Raw genomic sequence first — 16,942 nt, 5'->3', positions numbered from 1 at the left:
GAAGTACAGCAGCCATCACCCAACTATTGAGAATTTTGGGTTTCAAGAGCTTGCCAGAACAGGGACAAATGACTCTCAGTTCTCTTCTTCTTTTTACATACAGTGCTGAACGAGACACAGTCACCAAGTATTGAGATTTCAAATTTCACCACAGTGTGAATGCAGACTTCCCAGTGACCTCCAAGCAAGAATAAAATTGTTTGGTTCGAACAGTGAGGAGAGAGAGAACTGATTGGACTGTTTTAGACTGCAGGAAAGTTGTCACATTTTAAAATGCTGCACATTTAAACCTTCCTGCATTGCAGGGGGTTGGACTAAACCTTGGAGGTATTTTCTAACTCTACAATTCTGATTCTTTGATTCCACTATGTACGAACAGCCCTATTCACTGATAAGTAAATTCACACAGCAAATCTAGCATTTCCAAAACACTTTCCTTAAACATTAAGGGTGCTCACAAACAGAACTAAACCAGGAAAGTCTACTTTCGCTTTGGATGCCAACTGTGTTTTGTTTTTTGTTTGTTTGTTTTGCAGTCCTTCTGTCAAATTTCTGCATCGCAATAACTGAGGATGTCAAAACAGACATTCATAAATCTACTCTGAAACCATTCCATGACAGTCTACAAATACAAGGTGTTTGGTTTATAACCAAACACTGCTTTCTCAATGTTTCCTGTCTTTCAGTACTAATGGCTTCACTTTAATTATATCCATAATGACTAATTAATATTATTTATTATTTCTTTGTTTCATTCGTCAGTGGTATGTATATGTATATATTTTATTTCGAAAGAGCAACATATCAGGAGGAAAGAATAACATTAAATTTTCATTAGTTTGTTATTTGCTGAAAGCCAGCTTTTGAAACAAATGCCTCCTTCTGCATTTCCCTATTAATTCAAATGTTTATAAATAACAATGCAAAGCTCATTATTTTCTCTGGCGACAGTTCTGTTGCTTGCTGTTGTCTTCCAAGTTTAATAGGTATATTCCACCTCTGAATAATTACCAATTTAAATCCACCAACAACAAAAAAAGCAGCCAAGGATTGGAAAACAAAACTTTCTTGGGTTTAAAATAAAAAATAAAGGTCAAAACTTGCACTGCATTTTAGTTCTCAAATGGAAAGCTAGGGATGGATGGATCAGCTTATTTCCAGGCCTGTGTGAATTTCACATGTGATTATTCATAAGTCTGTTCTGTCACGTGTTTTGTTTTGTTTTGTTTGTTTGTTTCAAACACATTTTTCTACTTATTCTTTTTGCACCCCAAATCTCAGGTGTGAAATATGGTTCATCCAGGAGGTATAGCCAGTACACTTCAGTGTGTATCAGAATTCATGCATTCAATGTCACCCGCGTGCCATCGTTTGAAAAGGGCCATAGATCACTGGTGCTTTTCATGAAGGAAGCCAACTTTCAACCCCAAACATCTCCAGTCAGTGTCAACAATACTGAGTTAGACGGACCAACGTTCTAACTTTGTCTTTATTTATTTAACCCCCCCCCCCCAAAAAAAAAATAATGAAGAGGAAAGGAAAAAAATATTGTCAAAAAATAAACAATGATAATGATTACATGTGGGGGGAAAACCATCAGATCAGTTTCACGTAGGGTTGCCCCACCTTTGGTCAGGCGAAATAAGGGACAAGTTGGGCAAAAATATTGGACAAGTCAGGTGGGAGGCTAAAATTTGATTTACCTCGTGTAGAAATGACTTCAAAGCAATCCCTCACACTCCCTCCTCTCCTCCTCCCCCCTTCATCTAAAGTCACTCAAATTTTTCTTAGCCCCGCCCCTACATTCCATCCCCAAATACTTGCCCGTCCTCTGTGGCCATCCATTGGGCCACAGCTGCGTCAATCACTGGATTTAGTGTAACAGGGAGGGGTAGGGTAGGGAAAGGAAAGGAAAGGAAAGAGAGAATGGAGGGGGGAGGCAATGGTACTGGTAGAGATGGGAGGGAGGGAGGAGCTGAGCTCAGCATTCGCCTCAGCTGAGGAGGAGGCAGGAAGAAGAAAGTGAGGCAGAAATAAGGGACACAGCATTTCTCCTTGAGATTCAGGACAATCCCTTCTTCTGAGGGACAGGTGGCAACTCTACCACAATAAGACAACTCTCTCTATGTTCCTATGCTGTGGCCCCTCCAGCTACAGAAGCTGGGGAATGGGGCAGATGTCTTGACGATGGCGGACAATAACACTTGAGTGTTGAGTGTTGATTGCACAATAACATTGTCATTTCAGATAAAATTCTCCTTTTGTTCTGCAAAAAGGCTCGCTATTTTTTCTGGTGTTTTACTCCCCGCGCCTAACACACACACACACACACACACACACACACACACACACATGATCCTATGTGGTGCAGTGGTTAAGAGCGGTAGATTCATAATCTGGTGAACCGGGTTCGCTTCCCCGCTCCTCCACATGCAGCTTCTGGGTGACCTTGGGCCAGTCACACTTCTTTGAAGTCTCTCAGCCCCACTCACCTCACAGAGTGTTTGTTGTGGGGGAGGAAGGGAAAGGAGAATGTTAGCCGCTTTGAGACTCCTTCAGGTAGTGATAAAGCGGGATATCAAATACAAACTCTCTTTCTTTCTTTCTTTCTTTCTTTCTTTCTTTCTTTCTATGAAACCTTTAGACAAGCTACCTGCCAATAGGAATTCCAGCATCATTTCTAAAGGAAAAGGAAACTGTAAATCTCTCTGGGATTCTATTTATAGAACATCTCCCAGGAGGATTTCAGAAACAGAAGAATGCAGATTATGCAAGTTGAGAGCAGTGGAGATCTGAAGTACTTTGTTTGGGGTCCCAACCTTCTGGAGCAGCAGAAAACTGCCGAGAAGAAAGAACGCCATAAAAAACTGAATTGTATTTGTATCCCCTTGCAAATATAGGTGATATTTTTGCATTTTCATTTTTTTAAAAAAAAAAAATACAACAATGTAAGTAGTTCTGGCTTATGGTGAAGATGGGTTGCGCTCTCCTAAAAAGCAAAATCTGTAGAATGAATCCGGAAGCCAGAGGACTGAAAGAATGCAGGCGCCAAATGATGACCAAAGGCTGCATTCTCTGCTGGTTTCTGCTAAATATTTTCATGCCCAATTAATCTAAGTCAGGAGAAGAATTTTAAAACAATCCTCCCCAAATTATTATTTTTAACCGGCTGGCTAAGTCTATGCTTGCGGGCTGTCAGTGCCTTATACAGAAGCCAAGATGGAGCTGAATTATGCTTGAGATTAATATATTGGGGGCAGTTCAAGGGTTAGACAAACAGCTCTTCCTGAAACAGGCTCACTACAAAGTTGAACTGTTCATTAGAGGGGCAGCTAATGGCTGAGCCAGAATTCCACTGGGGCAAGATTTTATTTGTTTCTGATTGAGAGATATCCAACACTGACTCCATGTTCCTCGTGACCTCTATAGCTGGGCCAGAAGGTTGAACTTGTGGAGCCAGTGTATATTTCCATCTCTGGGAAATACACAAACACACACACACACCCCTCCACTGACTCAAAAGCTCATCTGCAAAATGTAGGCCTTAGAAATGTTACACTGGATGGGGAGTGTTTTCAAATCACCCCCCATTTTCCAAATAACATCAAAGGTAGACAAATCAGTCCGTTTTGGGTTTCTTTATGTGAGTTCATTTGTTCGTCAGTTCTGTCTCATGTCCGCAACTTGGGAGCAGGGAAAGGGAGCAGAATCTACATGAAAATTCACATTTAAATGTCTTTGTTCAATTATATTCTCCCACAGTTCTGTGCATTTATCTCTCTCTCTCTCTTTGAGCCAAGATCTGTATCAGAACTTTAGGGAAGGGTGGCAGGAGACACAGATCAGGTCAATTCTTCTTGGAATTCACAGAGATCAACATTCTTAGCATCCTTTGTCAGAGATATAATGAAGATGTGCAAGCAAGGAAGCTGATGACGTCATAATGTGTTGGCATGGGGTAAGAGTTTGCGCTTGTTCCTGCAGCCAGTGAAAAGGCCCTCTCCCATGTCCACACAAAGCATGCCTGTGAGGGTGGCAGGACCAAGAGAAGCACCTCCTGTGAAGATCTCAAAACCCAGGTGGTTTGTATGAGCGAAGGCAGTCTTTCAGATAGCTTCAACCTAAACCATAACCAACTCTTTGAATAGTGCCTGGAAACCAGGGCCGGATTTAGGTTTGATGAGGCCCTAAGCTACTAAAGGTAACGGGGCCCTTTCTATGTCCAGCTGTCCTTGGTCAACAACAAATTGCCGCTGTTTTTTGGGTTGACTATATGCTATATGGTGATTTATGGACCTAATAGGTATCTAAAGCCATTTGCACATAACTAAAGATGTATTTTATCAAAGTAATTGTTGAACTGAAATACAATTAAGAAGAAGTATATTCATAGTGAAAAGGGACGCGGGTGGCGCTGTGGGTTAAACCACAGAGCCTAGGACTTGCCGATCAGAAGATTGGCGGTTCGAATCCCCGTGACAGGGTGAGCTCCCATTGCTCAGTCCCAGCTCCTGCCAACCTAGCAATTCAAAAGCACATCCAAAGTGCAAGTAGATAAATAGGTACCACTCTGGCGGGAAGGTAAACAGCATTTCCGTGCGCTGCTCTGGTTCGCCAGAAGCGGCTTAGTCATACTGGCCACATGACCCGGAAGCTGTACACCGGCTCCCTCAGCCAATAAAGCGAGATGAGCGCCGCAAACCCCAGAGTCAGTCACGACTGGACCTAATGGTCAGGGGTCCCTTTACCTTTACCTTTATATTAATAGTGAAATGCACACTGCTGCTGTATGTAGTTTTTATTTGTTTTTTACCTTATATTTTGGAAATGTACATTCACGTTTTTTTTTCCTTTAAAATTTTTTGGGGGCCCCCAAGAGAGTAGGGCCCTAAGCTACAGCTTGTTTAACTTATATGTAAATCTGGCACTGCTGGAAACAGACAGGTAGCCAGTTGAACTACTGTAACAAAGGAGTCATATAGGTTGTATAGGAACAAGGGAGTTCCTATAGATGAGATGCCCCTCTTGCCAAGCTTTTGTACATCAGGTGGGTCGGGTTCACCCTATGAACTACACTGACCAGCAGCACCTCTGCACTATTTCAGACTGGGGTTTCAACCAGTCCTACCTACAGATGCCTGGGACCTTCTGCATTCAAAGTAGAAGCTCCGCTGGAGAGCCATGAGGTACAGCTCTACACAAGTACAGTGGTACCTCGGGTTAAGTACTTAATTCGTTTTGGAGGTCCGTTCTTAACCTGAAAAACTGTTCTTATCCTGAAGCACCACTTTAGCTAATGGGGCCTCCCACTGCCGCTGTGCCGCCGGAGCACGATTTCTGTTCTCATCCTGTTCTTAACCCGAGGTACTATTTCTGGGTTAGCGGAGTCTGTAACCTGAAGCGTCTGTAACCTGAAGTGTATGTAACCCGAGGTACCACTGTATGTGACTGGAACCTGCATCTGTTGCTTACTGTGTACATAAACCCAGCCAGGGAGACACGTTTGCCATCAATCAAGCATCTATTCTGTGACTGTCTCATAAAAGAATGTGTCGAGGAGAGTTGCCTTCCCCTTTTGCCCCAAGCGAAACAGAAGTTTTTACCTGTCAACAGTGATGTTTTCTCTCCCTCTCTCTCTTTCCTGGCTTGAAAATGAACAGTGGTTTCCCCTCAGCCCGCCAAACTGAAGTTTTAGGGCTTTGGGTCTATTGCTATGATCTCACTGCACTGAGCTGCTTTAATTGGTAGAGACGAGGGGTAAGTTACCCTGGAGGGTGTTTTAACCACTTGCATACCCTCCAGTATTTTGCAGATGAAAACAAGGAAGGGGGCAAATTTGCCTCGTGGGGCCCAGATAACAACTCCGTTCATTTCAAGCCAAATTGGATACACCCAGTGAGCCCCTTCCTGCCCACCCATATTTGAGTTTCAGGAAAGGAGGGAGATCGCTGCCCCACTTCTCCTGCTGGTATCCTGCTGTGGCTGGCTTGTGCCATGGGGCACGCTGTCATGGATGCAAGACAGATGCTGGCAGTGGGCAGGGGGAGAGGGAGAAAGACCACCTCCCTCTCTTTGATTTTTGTCACGGTCCAGTCTATGGGCAATCGAAGTCCCGGCTGAGAACGTCGGGACCAGGGGTAAGATGGTGGGGTGGGAGCAGGAACAAGAGTCCAGAAGTCAAGGGTCCAAGGGTTGAGAAGCAAGGAGTCAAGAAGCCAAGGTCTGAGGATCAGGAAGCAAGAAGCCAAACGTAGCAAGGCAGGAAACGAGTTGCTGTGGCAAAGAGCTGAAGGGAAATGCTGACCTTATATCCCTTCCCAGCTCTTGCCACCAGGTGCAGTGAGTAACCAAGCGGCCTCACCTGTGCAGCCGCACCTTGCCTCTCCAGAACAAACTTAGGAGGGCCCCAGTCCTGTGAAGCCCTACTGGTCACAGGGCCTGGCTCTTGCACACACTCCTGACAATTTCAGTGCCGCCACCGAGTGGCAATCGAGGAGGAAAGGAGCACATAAGTTGTTTTGCAGCTCAGATTCCTTTAGAGTAGGGTTAGGGGCCTCTTTTTCACACATCAAGGGCCAAACCAGCTCCTGGGGAACCTCCTGGGGGCACATGCTAGCAGTAGGCAGAACTGGAACCAGAAGCGGGCAGAGCAACAACTGTAAACTTGACTGCTGTGCAGCATAGCTCAGTGGTAGAGCATCTGCCTTGCAAGCAGAAGGTCACGGGTTCAATCCTCAGCATCTCATTGCAGAGTTGAGAGAAACTCCTGCCTGAAATATTGGAGAGCCACTTCCAGGCAATGCAGAGCTAGATGGACCAATGAACCAGAAGGCACTTTCCTGTGTTTCTAGACTAGCTTGTACACACACCCACAAACCTCCCTGCATCTGGAAGCATTTGAAGAGGGCGCAAAGCATGGTTGGAGAGGGATATAGCTCTGGAGAAAATCCTGAGGTCCAGATGGAGAGGTAAGAGGGGGGCAGACCCCTGGGTCTAAGGGACCTCGCCCTTTTGCTTTAGAAGTCAGCATTGCTCCCCTGCCAGAGAGGAATAGCAAGTTAAGCTGATGGACTACACTAAAATGGCAAAGCTGACTGGAAAACTCAGGAACCAAGAGGACAAAAACTTTTAAAAAGAATGGGGGAAATTTTATAATATATCTAGGAGACCACTGCGAGCAGATGGAAACATTAGCAGGATTTGAAACCCACTTCTAATGTAACAAATACTATGGATTGATTTAAAATATAGACTATGGAATAATATGCAGCTGTAAATGTTGACAATAGGACCCATGGAGGGGATGGGATGAAGTCTGGAGATTCAGAGTAATCTTTAGATATGGATATGCATTTGGAATGTTACAAATTTATATTTGCAAAATCAAATAAAAATGATTTCAAGAAAAAAGAAGAAGTCAGCATTGTTCACCTTGTATTTGAAGCAGGTCCTGAAAGTCCTTGAAGTCTGTATTTCCAAGCCAGGTGACATTCAGCAACATCAGTGATAACACACCACCAACAACAATAATAACAGTGACACTCTCTGGTTGCTTTTAAGCAGCCTTCTCTCACTAGCTATCACTTTCTGACCACCCCTTACACATTTTCAGTGGCTCACCCCTCCTTTCCTCACGATTCACTCTGGAATAGCCTGCCTTGCACAGCCTTCTGAAGCAGGGTGTGTTAGTATGTTGTGCCAAAAGACTTTCCTTTTTAATAGAATATTTAATAGAATGTTTAATCTCTAAATGGATCTCTGACTGCACTTATTCCAGAATGGCTGGAACTCAAACACATTCAGCAACTTTTACTATCTGAAGAGGCATTTATGGGGAGGGATGTAAGGGAAGAATCAACCCGGCCATCACCTGGGTGTAGCCCCACAATTTAATAGCCAAGAGGGTGTTATTCTTTTGCTTAAAGGTATGGTACAAAAGAAAGAGACAGCATTGTCCTATTGTAGGCTGTCTTATAGAACATGTCCAAATGAAAATCATCAGCTGCAGCCTGAGCTTATAGCAAGGATGGGGAACCTTCTGTCTAAATTCTAACAGATGCCTGACCTCTGTTGTCTGTGCTCTGGTAACCTCTAGGTTGGACTACTGCCTTTGAAGATGGTTCAGAAACTGCAACTGGTACAAAATCCAGCAGCCAGATTGTTAACCAAGATAGGACAGATGGAACACAGAAAACCAATTCTGGCACAAATGTGTCATTTAACCATTAGCTTCCGGGCTTAATTCAAAGGGCAGGGTTTGACCTATAAAGCTTCACGACCCAAATACCTTAAGGACCACTTCTTCCCACGTGAGGCAACATCAAGTCCTGAAATTGCCATCTGAGTCCCTTTTTCGTGTTCCCCTTCCATCGGAGATTCGGAGGAGGGCAGCATGGCTGCATATGGCGCAAGGGTTAAATGTTGCCCAGCTCTTTCAATCAGTTGACAAATAGTTGAGACTGACTTGATTGCTAAAGACAAAGAGATGGACTTCAGAATCTGGTTATGCTGCTGAATTGCCAAAATGAGACTAGAAGTAGAAAATTATAGAATAAGGAACAGAGAAAAGGGAGGGGCACCACCTGGAATAGTAAATGGCTTGTGCCCATCCCAACAATCCAGGCTGACAAAATGTTATTGCAGGGGTCACTTTCCTTGCTGCTGTTCCTTTTGCAAAGTCAGGGAGAGATTTATTATGTCTGAAAGTCTCCGCAGCTTGTCAGATCTAAGTGCTAAGAAAAATAGGAGCTTACATTAGAACTGGAAGCTCAGGTTTTGACTGCAAGCAGAAGCAGACATCTCTAGCTGAATCATCTGAAACCAAGCAAGGAATCGTCTTCCTTCAAGATCGCTTCCACAACGCAAAAACAAAAATCAGTTTGGGTTTACTGTTTTTGTTGGGGAGTGTGTGTCCAGGTGTGCATGTTAACTGGATGCCTATGCAGATAACATGTTATTCAGTAACAGAGATGTCATCAAGACTGAGGGGGCCTGGTGAGTGCTTGGCCTTCTCTGCCCCCTTAACATTGAGTGGACCTGGGGCCCTGCCAACAGATATTGAGGGGGCCAAAGACACACTGGCTCTATAGAGTTTGCACACCTGTCCAGGAATTTGCTACTATCTGTGAAGCTCCTATATATGGGAAGGAAAAGCCCCAAATGGCCATCTCACCCTTGAAAAGCATTGGGCTTCATGTACATGCCTGGTATTCCGGATATGCAAGAGAAGCAGGCGTGGGTCTCCAGAACATGGCAAATCAACAGAAAATGTCCTATGTATTAGCACAAAAAAACTTGTAAGAATATCATATGAGCACTGATCCAGAGCATATTTCCTACAGCATTTATATTTACTTACATCTTGTTAAGAAATTGAACTGCATCCTTCTCATATTAATTCTTACAAGTCTGACTGATGAAGAATTGATCAAGACTGGGTGATGAAGCATCAAACGAAACAGATTGGTTATCCGGAAACTCTGTTCCGGCGATATTTGGTGACAGATTATGTATATATCGAACTTTTGAATTATTCCACCACGACTGGTGAAGAAGATTTAGAGACTTTGGTTGCATTTTCTGGTCATTTGTATTAGTCTATAAATAGTGTTTAGTGCCATTGTTATTGGCCATCGTGTTGTGTTATTTTTAGCTTAGCTGAGATTCCGGCATTACAGGGGGTTTGAGTAGATGACACTTGGGGTCCCTTCCAATTCTACAATTCTATGATTATTTATATGCCACCCATGTGACTGGGTTGCCCCAGCCACTCTGGGCGGCTTCCAGCAAAATATAAAACCACAATAAAGCATCAAACATTAAAAACTCCCCAGTACATGTACCAGTGGCGTAGCGTGGGTTGTTAGCACCCAGGGCAAGGCAAGTAATTTGCACCCCCTAACCCACACGCCTGGCACCCCCCCCCCCTCCACAGTGGGCAGCGACCCGGCAGCTCGGATTGGATTCGCACAGCCAGCACAGCAGTGAGAGAGAGTGAGTGAGCCAGGTAGGGGCAGAGAGCTGTGAGTGCGAGCGCGCCCCCCCAATGTTGCGCCCTGTGCGGCTGGCCCCCCCTGCACCCCCCACGCTACGCCACTGACATGTACATGGATACAATCCAGTAAGGATCAACATGGAGGTGATAGTTCATGTTAAACCTTATGCATCGTCCTTTTGTGTGCAAAGGGCTGCATCCAGAAGCAATGTCTCACTGAGTGTGTATCTTATTCTATCTGAACCCTGCCTTCCCCAGATTGGAGCAAAACTCCATGTCCCTATAGTATCTCATTTGTGATCAACTAAAAAATGTCACCGAGTGGCCTTACCGTCATTACTAATTGGGAGCATTTCTCGAGAGGATGCAGAAGGAGTAGGGCATCCCACAAATCACGTTGTAACTCGCTCCGATACTGTTGCCATAAATACTGTGGGAAGCACAAGTGGGCTAGGGAAGCATGACCTTACAGCAACGCTTAAACAAATTGTTGTTGACAGTGTTCTTTTACAAGGAACAGGCTGGGATTTATTGCAGCTCGACAGCCCATTGGGAAATGTTCTGTGCTTCCCCTGTCTTGCATGCAGGAAAGACCCCCACATAACTGTGCGATGACCACAACGTTTCCTTTCAAGACTGCACATTTGTGAAAGAGGAATAGCCATCTGGTGTGAGTAGCATATATAATTTTATAGATGTGCAGGACTGAAAAGACAAATAAGCTTTGCTTGTATTGGGTTTGACTGGAAGTGAGTCTAGTCAGTTTCCCTAGAACCAAAGAAACAGCCCAGCTTATGGTTACCCGACGTCCCCGTTTCCCGGGAACCGTCCCCAGATTTAAAATAATAATAATAATTTAATCATAATTTATTATTTATACCCTGCCCATCTGGCTGGGTTTCCCCAGCCACTCTGGGCGGCTTCCAACAAAACACTAAAATACAATAACACTAAAATACAATAACCAATAATCTGTCTCCAGACAAAATCCGTCCCTGGAATGTCCCCGGATTTCATTTAATGTCCCCAGATTTATATTTTAAGTGTTGTAGATTTATTAGTAGGGAATGAATGTTGTGTGATTGGTTCAACGGCACAAGACACATCATATGGGGCGTTCTGGCGAGGCAAAATGGTGGACGCCACGGCAGCGAGCAGCTCCTGAAGCCAGCCAGAGCCAACTGCACTACCAGGCTGATTCCGGGCTGCTGAGACTGCCGCTGCCGCTGCCACTGCTGAGGGGGAACCAGGGATGCCCGGCGCATCAACTGGGGGAACCGCTGATCCCCCTCCCCCAACCCATATTGAGCTGGGAGCGAGAGTGCCTGGCCACCCAGCTGACTGCCCAGCGACGCTCTGGGGCCAGTAAAAACCCTGGAGCTGACACAGTGAGAAGGAGGAGAGGAGAAGGAGAAGGAAGAGAGAGAAAGAGGAAAGAGAAAAAAGAGGGGAGCCCCAACTTTGCCGTGCTGCTGCCACTGCCACTGAGGAGGGGAGGTAGGAGAACACCAGGAGGGCAAGGACACGTGGCTGAGCCCAGGACCGACCCAAGCCTACGCCATGGCAGCTAGCGCTCCAAGAGAGCAGGCCGGGGCCTAGAGGAAGGCCACACAACAGAGGAGACCACAGAAGAGAAGATATTACTTCTTTATTTGTTTAATAATAATAATAATAATAATAATAATAATAATAATAATAATTTTTCCCCTCTTTTCAAAAAAAAAAAGTGTCCCCGGATTCTTTGGAAAAAAATCTGGTAACCTTAGCCCAGCTCATTTTGGAGCCCTTGAGATCCACTAAGCCTGCATTCAGACAGCACTTTAGTCAATCTTCACAATGTTTCCTTACCAGTTCATTTTCACATTTTAGCCGTTCTTTCACGTAATGCAAAACAAACAAACAAACAAACAAAAAAACACTTCTAGGAATCTAGCAGAACTTTAGCACTCATTTCTGCGACTCCATTTGCAACCTCATTAAAATCACAGGAGTTTTGCTTCGATGAAATGCAGGGTGACATAAAAAAATTTCCCGACATTTAGAATTTAGCGCAATGCCATCCCGTAACACAACAAGGCACTTTAGTGTAAAAGGGAATGTTAGAAATCAGGAGAGAAGCAGTATAGGATTATAACCAGCAAAACAAATACAATAAACCCCATGTCCAAACACACTACCGCGTACCCTCCAACATTTATCTGATAAAAATAGGGATGCCCTGTTCCATAGTAGTAGCAGTCATCATCGTCATTATCATTTAATTTTTTATATCCCACCTATCTGACTGGGTTGCCACTCTGGGCAGCTTCTCACATATATAAAAACACAATAAAACATTTTTTAAAAAACATTTTTTAAAAAATCCTTCCCTATACAGGGCTGCCTTCAGACTTCTAAAGGTTGTATAATTACTTATCTCCTTGGCTCAGGGGTTGCATAACTCCATACCTTCCAACATTTCTCTCATGAAAACAGGGATGTCCTAAGCATGAGCAGGGGGCAGGGGAGCAACTAATCAAGAAAATAAATGGAAAAAAAATAACTAACTGATCAATCGCATCACAGATAGCTCAGTTTTGCCTCACCCTCAACAAATGACCCCCCATCCACACATAAATCCTAGCTATGCCCATGGTTCTAAGAAAAAACCCATGGTCCTAAGAAAAAGTCAGAAACAAGGGACAGCTTCTGTAAATTCAGGACTGACCCTGGAAAACAGGGACACTTAGAAGGGCTGATATTTTGGCATCACACAATGTGCCTCTGAAATTTGAGGTCTGCCACTGATCTTGGTGCTAAGGCATTTTTTCAAAGTACAGTAGCAGGAACTATACAGAGGGAGGTTGCCAGGTGAATCTTCCTTAACAGAGCAAGTTAGTTGTTGTTTAGTCATTTAGTCGTGTCCAGCTCTTCGTGACCCCATGGACCAGAGCATGCCAGGGACCCCATGGACCAGGGACCCCATGGACCAGAGCATGTCTTCCACTGCCTCCCACAGTTTGGTCAAACTCATGCTGGTTGCTTCGAGAACACTCTCCAACCATCTCGTCCTCTGTCATCCCCTTCTCCTTGTGCCCTCCATCTTTCCCAACATCAGGGCCTTTTCCAAGGAGTCTTCTCTTCTCATGAGGTGGCCAGAGTACTGGAGCCTCAGCTTCAGGATCTGTCCTTCCAGTGAACACCCTGGGCTGATTTCCTTAAGGATGGATGGGTTTGATCTTCTTGCAGTCCATGGGACTCTCAAGAGTCTCCTCCAGCACCTTAATTCAAAAGCATCCATTCTTTGGCGATCAGCCTTCTTTATGGTCCAGCTCTGACTTCCATACATCACTACTGGGAAAACCATAGCTTTAACTATACGGACCTTTGTTGGCAAGGTGATGTCTCTGCTTTTTAAGATGCTGTCTATGTTAGTAAGGTAAAGGTAAAGGGACCCCTGACCATCAGGTCCAGTCGTGGATGACTCTGGGGTTGCGGCGCTCATCTAGCTTTATTAGCCGAGGGAGCCGGCATACAGCTTCCAGGTCATGTGGCCAGCACGACTAAGCCGCTTCTGGCGAACCAGAGCAGCGCACGGAAACGGCGTTTACCTTCCCGCTGGAGCGGTACCTATTTATCTACTTGTACTTTGATGTGCTTTCAAACTGCTAGGTTGGCAGGAGCTGGGACAGAGTAATGGGAGCTCACCCCATCGTGGGGATTCGAACCGCCGACCTTCTGATTGGCAAGCCTTAGGCTCTGTGGTTTAACCCACAGCACCACCTGCGTCCCATGTTAGTATGTCAGTAGCCGCCACAATAAAGCCCTTCTCCACAGCCTACTTGATATCACCTCAGTAAATGGAGGAACAATGAAAAAAAGTCAAACCCACTGATTTCCAGAAACTGGGAACATTGCTCTGTAAGACAATTGACTTTGGCTTTTATGTTGTGGTAGCCATCCATGGACAACAGGGTTACTGAAAATGGCAGTTAAATTTTCTGCTGAGCGTTTTTGCCCGGCTTTTCATCTCACAATGGGCAGGCTTCCTTTTAATTTTTATTTCCAGCGTTGAAATGAAGGGAAAAGAAGAGAGGCAAGGAGGAGAGAATGGACAAGAGAATGGGACTCATCTGAGGACGTGCAACTAAGAAGAGGAAATAAATGTTTCATGAGCATGTCTTGGAAGTATCTTGTGTCGAGATACTTAGGACAAGAGCCGGCATGTCTTACAAACACTGTGAGGAACAGCCATACGTTCGACTGTATGAGAAAATTTGGGCAGAGGAGGGGAATCAGGAGCCGTGTTTATTTGCTTTCCCCCTCCCCCAACCCCGCTCTGTGTTACGAAACAAATCTCTTTCTTTGCTCTAAAAGGTGGAGAGAAAAAGTAGAGAAGGGAGTACCAAAAGCCAAGACTGTACGGCAGTGAGCAAAGGAACAGGCAATGAGGGATTATTTTACACTCTCCCCGTAGGGAATTATCTGCCTCCATTCTATAGCATCTTTGTTTGTCCTTCCCCTGCTTATGTGGTTTACACATAGAGTGGGCTTTGTCTCTCTGCCGAAAACTGTTATCATGTTACCTTTAAAATTTGGCATTCAGCAAAGGGGGGGGGTCAATGGTGCCACTCTTTGGAAAGCATGGATGACTTCATTAGCGAAATAGAACTGTGGGAACAAATTCTCTCAATAACCCTCAAGCGAGAGAGAGAGAGAGAGATTTCTTTTTTAAAAAGGGAAGAGTGCATTCATCTTAATATGCATGCTAGTTATAGCACATTTCAAGAAACATTTATTGTGCTTTGCCAAACTGGATCAGCAGTATTAGTTCTATGAATCACTTGCAGAGTATAGTGCAATTTGTATTCTGCATTTTGACTTTCTTTACAAACAACCAGACCTGCAAGGAAGATGTTGAGACTCTGGCCACAATCTCTTTCTTGCAGAGTTGTCCCATCAATGGAACTGCTGTCGAGTGTGTTGACGATGCCACAGCTATGGGAATGGACAAATCTGTCAAAATCGGTTTTCCAGTTTTGCAAACTTAAGTACAACTTGCCATTTTCCCCCCCATCAGTTTGCCTGTGGTCCTCAGGACTATTTCTCTGCGTTTAAGTGTTCATTTATCCAAACATGCACGTTTTTGCATGCAATCAGTATACAAATTTTGCAAGCAACCCCCCCCTCCAAGAATGCAATTTTGTATGTTATTTTTATTAAGGTGAACATTTTTGTGTACACATCACCCTAATATGCACCCTAAAATGTGAACCCAACAAATTTCTCCCCCATTCCTACATACCACTATAAGCAAAGTCCCATTTCTTTGCCTCTTTAAATAATAGATGAAAACGTACGCCATGCCAAAAATTCCCCAAATGTGTTTGTTTTCCCACTCAAAATTAATGTATGGGGAAGGTGAACTCCCTCACTCTCCCCGCAAAATGCAACCCTTTATTTATGTGATAGCTTGCAATTGTTTTGCATCCACTGTTATTTTAATGGATTCATATCACAAGAAAGGAGAGTCTGATTAAATATTAGGGAGAACTTCCTGCGAGGAAGAACTGTTCAGCAATGGAATGGTCTCCCTCAGAAGGTGATAGACTTTCCTTCTTTGAAGGTTTTTAAGCAGAGATTGAATGGTCATCTGTAAGACATTCTTTAGCTGTGATTCCTAGATTGCAGGATGACCCTTAAGCATAGCTGTCAATTTTTCCCTTTTCTTGTGAGGAATCCTCTTCAGAATAAGAGAATTTCCCTTTAAAAAGGGGAAACGTTGACAGCTATGCCCTTAGGGACCCTTCCAATGCTACAGTTCTATTCTTCTGTGAATGATTTTGTTCTCTGCTGTTGCTTTGACCACCATTTTTTACTCTCTGTGTCATTCCTTCTCATGTGATCCGAGGTAATCCGTTAACAAGGACTGGGTGCAGATGCCAGCACAATACTATGTAGCCAATCAGGGAACAAGCACTAGATGCAGATGCCAGCACAATTGTTGTTGTTTAGTCGTTTAGTCGTGTCCGACTCTTCGTGACCCCATGGACCAGAGAACGCCAGGCACTCCTGTCCTCCACTGCCCCCCGCAGCTTGGTCAGACTCATGCTGGTAACCTCGAAAACACTATCCAACCATCTCATCCTCTGTCGCCCCCTTCTCCTTGTGCCCTCCATCTTTCCCAACATCAGGGTCTTCTCCAGGGAGTCTTCTCTTCTCATGAGGTGGCCAAAGTACTGGAGCCTCAGCTTCACAATCTGTCCTTCCAGTGAGCACTCAGGGCACAATACTATGTAGCCAATCAGGGAACAAGCACTAGATGCAGATGCCAGCACAATACTATGTAGCCAATCAGGGAACAAGTACTGGGTGCAGATGTCACTAGAACCAAATGAATCCCATTCAGTTATGGGGAATGTGTATTCTACAGGTCACCTGAACATAAGAAGTGCTTTACTGGATCTGGACAATGGCCCGTCTCGTCCATCAAGGTTGGAATCAGAAGGGGGGGGGACCTATGTGGGTATGCTTAATAAGGACATGCCATATGTAGCATTAGCATCCTTAGAGTTAGGTAAAGGTAAAGGGACCCCTGACCATTAGGTCCAGTTGTGACCGACTCTGGGGTTGCAGTGCTCATCTGGCTTTAATGGCCGAGGGAGCTGGCGTACAGTTTCCGGGTCATGTGGCCAGCATGACTAAGCCGCTTCTGGCGAACCAGAGAAGTGCACAGAAACGCCGTTTACCTTCCCACCAGAGTGGTACCTATTTATCTACTTCCACTTTGACATGCTTTCAAACTGCTAGGTGGGCAGGAGCTGGGACCAAGCAACAGGAGCTCACCCCATCGCGGGGATTCGAACCGCCAACCTTCTGATCGGCAAGTCCTAGGCTCTGTGGTTTAACCCACAGTGCTACCAGCGTTCATCCTTAGAGTTAGCATCAAATAAATAAATAAATATGCAT

The 16,942-nt window shown here is 44.7% G+C and overlaps 1 long non-coding RNA gene across 1 annotated transcript; it reads left to right on the top strand.

The window, feature by feature from the left end:
* The first annotated feature begins 3,961 nt into the window (after positions 1-3,961).
* Positions 3,962-9,625, top strand: LOC307225367. The gene is made up of 2 exons (XR_013842937.1): positions 3,962-4,079; positions 9,408-9,625. It is a non-coding gene; the product is annotated as an uncharacterized lncRNA (long non-coding RNA).
* The last annotated feature ends 7,317 nt before the right edge of the window (positions 9,626-16,942 follow it).

This window comes from Podarcis cretensis (genome assembly GCF_951804945.1).
Source record: "Podarcis cretensis genome assembly, chromosome: 10".
Taxonomy (NCBI): domain Eukaryota; kingdom Metazoa; phylum Chordata; class Lepidosauria; order Squamata; family Lacertidae; genus Podarcis; species Podarcis cretensis.
This window is presented reverse-complemented; position numbering and strand designations above follow the sequence as displayed.